This window comes from Vicia villosa, linkage group LG5, assembly GCF_029867415.1.
Source record: "Vicia villosa cultivar HV-30 ecotype Madison, WI linkage group LG5, Vvil1.0, whole genome shotgun sequence".
In the NCBI taxonomy this organism is placed as follows: Eukaryota; Viridiplantae; Streptophyta; class Magnoliopsida; order Fabales; family Fabaceae; genus Vicia; species Vicia villosa.
In genome coordinates, this window is record NC_081184.1 from 94481233 (window position 1) to 94487969 (window position 6737).

General features: G+C 33.1%; 1 long non-coding RNA gene across 2 annotated transcripts; it reads right to left on the minus strand.

Annotated features, from left to right (window-relative positions):
• Positions 1 to 1833: 1833 nt before the first annotated feature.
• LOC131606882 (uncharacterized) lies at positions 1834 to 6209 on the minus strand. Of its 2 annotated transcripts, XR_009285095.1 has the most exons (9): positions 5713 to 6209; positions 5551 to 5624; positions 5062 to 5454; positions 4302 to 4404; positions 4194 to 4230; positions 3594 to 3687; positions 2517 to 2732; positions 2247 to 2383; positions 1834 to 2140 (listed from the first exon to the last, which is right to left on the minus strand). It is a non-coding gene; the product is annotated as an uncharacterized LOC131606882 (long non-coding RNA). The 2 variants fall into 2 exon arrangements; XR_009285094.1 differs by having other exon boundaries at positions 4302 to 5454.
• Between the last annotated feature and the right edge of the window lie 528 nt (positions 6210 to 6737).

Below are 6737 nucleotides of genomic sequence, written 5' to 3' on the forward strand. Positions count from 1 at the left end.
CATATGATGTCGCATAGGAGCACATATGTATTTCGTTCAGAAATCTTGATCTTCATGTAACGGTTATCCGTGCTCTACATCGATCAATCTAGAGACAATTACAATGATATCTCTTATATAAATGTGATTTTAAGTCACATCCAAGTACGGATTAACTCACTTATTTGTAAAGTTTCACATCAATCTCTTATTGACTTGAACTTCAAAGTGTTGATATTTTTTGCAGACCCTATCAATCACATGAGAAACATCTTAGTCGCATTCGGACTGTCTTTAAGCTAGTCTTCATCGACAAACCAATTGTTTTATGTTCTAGTATGAAATAGTGTCACCGTTTGTGGAAATTGTCTTTTGGTTCTCTCAAATCTCCTAGATTTCACCATCACAATTGCAATTTCAAGCAACAGTAACTACCTTTTGTTTTATTTGATGGTTGGTTCAAAGTCAACCCTGTTGCTCACTAATCAAGAATACAGATAATCCAAGAAAATGCAACAACAATTCTTGATGATCTTCCTTAACAAAATCCATAGTCTTCAACGGATTTTTTTTGCACTAGTCATCAGCTCCTCAAGCTTCGATCCAAGCAAGAATTATCTACCAGAATTCATCCCTCGAGAAATGTCTTGTACCAGTCTCAAGCCTCGTTTGATGCTCCTAACACGAACTATCTCACACTAGTACAAAAATGTTAATTTACACCCGTTTTTTATTAAATTTACACCCATTATTTTTAATAAAAATCGGGTGTATATCCACAGGGTGAGAAATGTCTAACGAATTTACACCCATTTAATAAACGGGTGTAAATACGTTCGTAATTACTCCCTATTTTAAAAATATCGGGTGTAAATACGTTCTACGTTACACCCTATTTTAACAAAAATCGGGTGTAATTGGGCGTAATTACGTTTTTAATTACACCCCGTTTTAATAAAAATCGGGTGTAATTGGGCGTAATTACATTTTTAATTACACCCTGTTTTTATAAAAATCGGGTGTAATTGGGCGTAATTACGTTTTTAATTACACCTTGTTTCTATAAAAATCGGGTGTAATTGGGCATAATTACGTTTTTAATTACACCCTATTTTAATAAAAATCGGGTGTAATTGGGCGTAATTATGTTTTAATTACACCCTATTTTAATAAAAATCGGGTGTAATTAGGCGTAATTACGTTTTAATTACACCCTATTTTAATAAAAATCGGGTGTAGATATGTTATTAATTACACCCTGTTTAAATAAAAATCGGGTGTAAATACGCCATTTATAAATGAACAATTATTATCTATTTACACCCTATTTCATATACACCATTTAGTTATATTTCATTTTCAGTCAAAATATTGCAAATACTATAAAATCATACACATAAAAATCATATTTTAACTAAGTCAAAATATTTTTAAAATTAACCAAAAAGTATACAAAATCATGTGCAGTCATAATGAAGTGGGCATTGCATCAATACAATGTCTTACATCAAGACTAGACCAATATGAAAGGTCAAAGAAGGTTACACATAATTAAGTGTTTATATGTTTCTAAAATAAGATTACTCTTAACTTTTGGATTCATCATGTCAAAGACAAATAGACAAAACAAAACAATAAGACTGGAATCCATGAAAATAGTTGACATATTTCTAATAAAATCTACAACATTAGTATGAGGAAATTATGTATCTAATAAGAAAACTAGCAGATAACATTATTTGAATTGTATCAACCATAACCAATCTTTGAATGGTTCAACCTAAATTGTGCAAATTCTATGACAGTAAACAGCCCCCTCTAAAACCATAATTCGTAAACACTTTCGATCGGCGTCTAAGTTTATAACGCACCAGTTCAACCTGATGAACGAAGAAGAGGACGAGAGGCAAGGACTGTGAGCGTTATGGATCGTGTAATGCAGAGTGAGTGTTGCAAGCTGCAGATCAAGTGCTGCAGAACGAGTAGCCAACTAAGTGCTGCAGATTAAGTAAAAAGCTTGCAAGAAGGACCACCACCAGCTCCTCATAAAACTTGAAGACAATTACAGTTCCATCATAAATTATGATGAAAGTTGTTGACAGAAATACTTTAAGCATGTCAAAACAGCATAGGACAAAGGCATCAACAATCCAAGGATGACCTGATTATACATAAACTCTGTTGTTGTTAGATATTCTTCAAAGCTGCGATATTAGAACAGCTTAGCACGTAAAAATGCAGTAAAAATCAGTATCAAAGGAACTCACATAAGACATTATGAGCAGAGATTCTATTCTTTGGGTCTCTATCCAACATCAGTTTTACCAAATCTTTAGCACTGTCAGAGATTGTTGGCCATGGATCCGACTCAAAGTCAAGATCTGACTAATGTTTACGGAATAAACTGCCATTTTGTAAATTTGAAAGACTAAATTAATGGACACTTAGAATTTGGAGGGCAAAAATGAAGAAATTTCTAACTACATTTTCATTGAGAAACTGAAATATTTGTAAGCATTAAAATATAATTCAACCACCTTTCCTTCTTCGGTGCTGGCTACAATATCAATTGCATAAACTTCATTTTCTTCAAACTCCGCATCATCAACCCTAGTATCCGGATTAGATACATTTAGCACAACCTTATTTGCATCAATCACAAACTACTTCATTTGGTGGCTACGAACACCCTCAACAATCGTACAATCATAGGCAGCAACAATCTTCTGAATGGCATCGGTTACATCTTGGTTCTGTCAGGGGGGGGGGAATTGTAACACCTAGTTAAATACATAACTGAAACAAAAAAATTTATAACTTAAATTCATTTAACTAAAATTTTCTAGAATAGAACTTGTTTTAACATGAAAAGAAACAAGGCATGCACTAAGTCATTTAACAATTGTTAATAAGCTCAGAGAAAAACCAAGGGCATTTACATAATAACTAATTTGAATAAAGGTTTGAGACAACTGTGCTTCATGTTGATTCCCAAGTTGTAGTGCATAGTGTGACTATTTACTTGTGTAGGAAAAGGTTGCATGTCTTAGACTTCAACAAACAGGAAACTTTTGAAATTGGAATGGCATTAAAATCAGATCAGTCATTCATATCGCAAGACTAATTCTTATGCAGATGTCTTAGCCAACATGAAATGTGAATTAAGTTCTAATTAGATTTTATATGAGCGATGTCCAGATCAAGAAGAGTGACCGAGAAATGATGGACTTGAAGAAAAGAACCCAAACCTGTTACAATGAACGGATGATGCTTTGGTAACAAAATATATCAAAGAGCTACTATATTTCAAGCTATTTTTTTTATTATTAAAACAATGGTTACAAAATATGAATAAATATCAACTACCTAGGAATATAAGGGGGAGACTGTACATGATTGATCTTAATATACTGCAGCTATAAATAGTTTTGTTTCAACTTCGTATCAACCATTTTGGTTGGTGCTGCAAAACTTGAACCTTGTTTACGCTCACGAAAATGGAAGAAAATGGGGATACCATCATCGACCAACCTTATTTACGCTCACGATAAGCCAGTATGTTCAAGACAACGCAAAATATTCTAACTATGAGAGTCTGCATCAACACTACCTACCAGAGTATCATTGCTTGATCAAACGGAGTTGCCAATTACCCTCGCCATCAATCAGCCGCAATTCCATGGAATGAAATGGTATTAAAGCAGGACGCTGAGGACAAGAGACAAGACAATTAGTCTGACCAGATCTGGTGTTAATGTTTAATAACTGACTCTGCTAAAACTGTATAAAAATCACATAGTTGTGTGCAGAGAAGCAATGTGCGTGTATAATTTTATAAATAATCCTATAACAAGTTAAAGTAAGTACTTGCCTTATCCGCTATAGTGATTTGCTCTTAATGAGTGTCAAAAAATTTAAAAGTAAAATCTTACTTGTGAGGAAGTAATAACTGTGATATCCATTTTCTTCGCTAGCCCATATAAGTGTACTGACTACAAAAATCAGCCTAACCACTAAGTACTAAAGCCAAAGCAATATAGACAACAGGGAAAAGAGGAAAACCAATACAAACTTGACTGCCTCAACAAAGTTGTCGTGAACAATTTTCTACATGTGTATTATCATCAATCGATTCCTAAATAATTAAACACAATTGTACTATCACCAATTTTCTACGCTATAGTTCCATGGCATCTATCAAACTGTTCACTGACCATCTTAATGTAGGGTGCATTTGCATTGACGAGAACCCTGCAAAAATAATAAATTTCAGAATAAAGTCTTGATCATCAGCTCTAACATTTATAAGTTTAAGAGCTTACAGAGATCGCTGCTGAGCAAGAAGAAGCAAGGGGGGGTTGCCAACTTCGGTTCATCTTAAGGAAGTAATGCATCTCTAAGCCTGCTAGTTGACTTTATCAATGCCTGTATAAATCATTTGATCTCTTAATGACTATAAAGTCAAACCATGCCACATAATAAAACATCAAGCTATGTATAATGCTCTATAATTAAACTTCAACACATAAGACTTCAGAAGCTCGTAGCACAAGATATATCATGAACTAGACCGTGAAAGTTTTGACTTAAAAACATCAACATCAAACACTATTCAAACAAGAGGCGTCCACTCTGCATTCTATTCAAACAAAGTAATGAAAAGAGACCAGCCATCAAATAGTCACTTAATCACAGTTCACATATGTCCATTGTTCAGGAAGTTCATCTTAAAGCTCAATCCATGTATTCACTAAATTTTACAAAACCATATTCAAACAAGTGTTTATTAACCAGTTCAATAAATACAAAACAAAACAACTGGATCTTACTCCATTCAATATGTTGTGCTTTCTCCACTCCATTCAACAATTGTTAGAAAAGTCAAATAGGTGTCCCCAAAGAAACGATTTATTTTCTTTGGTTCGACACTCTTTAAAATCGGTGCCCGACACCCATATGACACTTATATAACAAGTGTCGTATTTTTGTTTCATAGAACTATAGGTCATATACTCTAGTCTTAAGCAAACAAGACATAAACACCTAAATATAAGTTGTCTTACAAATTTCTAAAATACTTACACCTGATCAGTAGGAGTTAACTCCAGACCTTCAGCTGGCATAAAATACTTACACCTTAAATTACATCTCTCTGTTAATGATATTCTCAAGTAAGTATGAATCCTTCCAAATGAATCAACCAACATATCAGAAACAGAATTCTCTTTAGGCTTTTCTTCGGATAACGTATCACAAGATATTACAGAAGTTCCTGTTGTATAATGACTAGATTTTCCTTTGAATAAAGATTGAAGATTACAAATTCTGTTACTAGAATAAGAACCTGTCTCAAATTTCACCTGTTACTAGAATAAGATTGCAAGTAAGTTTTTTGAGGTGATGTTTAACATTATCCACCTTACAATGTTGATTCGTTATCCATCCACTTCCCATCATCTTCACAACTTCATGAACCTGTCATAACAACAATTTCACAAGAACCCATTCAACACTTCAAAACCCAACAAATCATACAAAATGGAATTAACTTAAAGGCATTAAATAAAAAACCTTGTTTATTCTGTGGAAAGATGGATCATTATCCAACATTTATCATAATAAACAACCCTTTCATTATTCCAATCCTGAAGAAAAAAAACAGAATAAAAATAATCAATTGGCAGAGGAATCAAATGATTGAGATCAGAAAAAAGGGAAATTCATTTCGGTTACTCTAAATTGGATTCCTTGCGCATAAATTTAGTGAAATTGAGCGTGTAATTTCTCGTCTTCGACATCTCCGGGAGTAAACTCAATAGCACAGGTGGAGTGCACGCGTAATAAAAACCGGATTGACCTAATTCCAAATGGAACTGAACGTAGCTTCTCTTCTTGTTCTTGACTACTAGTGGTTTTTATATTATGGTGTGAGGTGAAGGAATTGGATTAGGGTTTCGATGAATTCGGGTGTAAGTGTTGATAATAGGGTGTTGGTTGTTCTCCCAGTTCCAGTTGAGCAAATCATCGTCATCGTCGACGACGGCAGTGGGAGGTTTGAAAAATTTGTTGATTTGTTGACTGCATATGAAATGTTGTGTTAAACAACTTGGCATTTTGGTTTTCCCGATTCTGAAAAGTAAATAGTTAGCAATTATCACTCACTCACACCCTTGCTACTACATGAAGAGGATGTAGCCACGTGATAACTTCTGTCATTGAGAAATGGGAAATAACCCTAACAAACAAAGAGAACTAGAAAGAGTAAGATTTTGTTTTAATCTTTTGGAAGAGAAGATATCGTGTGATAATTTGTTGATTTTGTCTTTATATTATTTTATTTACACAATACTATTCACTTAATAAATTTAGAGTTAAAAGTAGTGCTACAGTGTAACATCCAATAAAAAATCATAAACGTATCATGTCATTAAGTTTTTTTAAATAAAAAAATGGTTTAATTAGATACATAGCTGGTGATTGGTTGATAGTGTAAAAATATTTTACACTGTCAGTGCATCACCCCTTTTCTCATAAATTTATATTTATTATTCAATTAGACAATTAACACTTAATAAAATAGATTGTGGTTTGTTAATAAAATAGATTGTGGTTTGTTAATATGTTTAAGATTAATATTTTAAGTTATAAAATTAAATAATTTTTTTATTTAAATTTACACCCGTTTTATGTTTAATGGGAGTAATTGAGAATTAATTATAACAATATTTTTAATTTACACCCGTTTTTATAAAATAGGG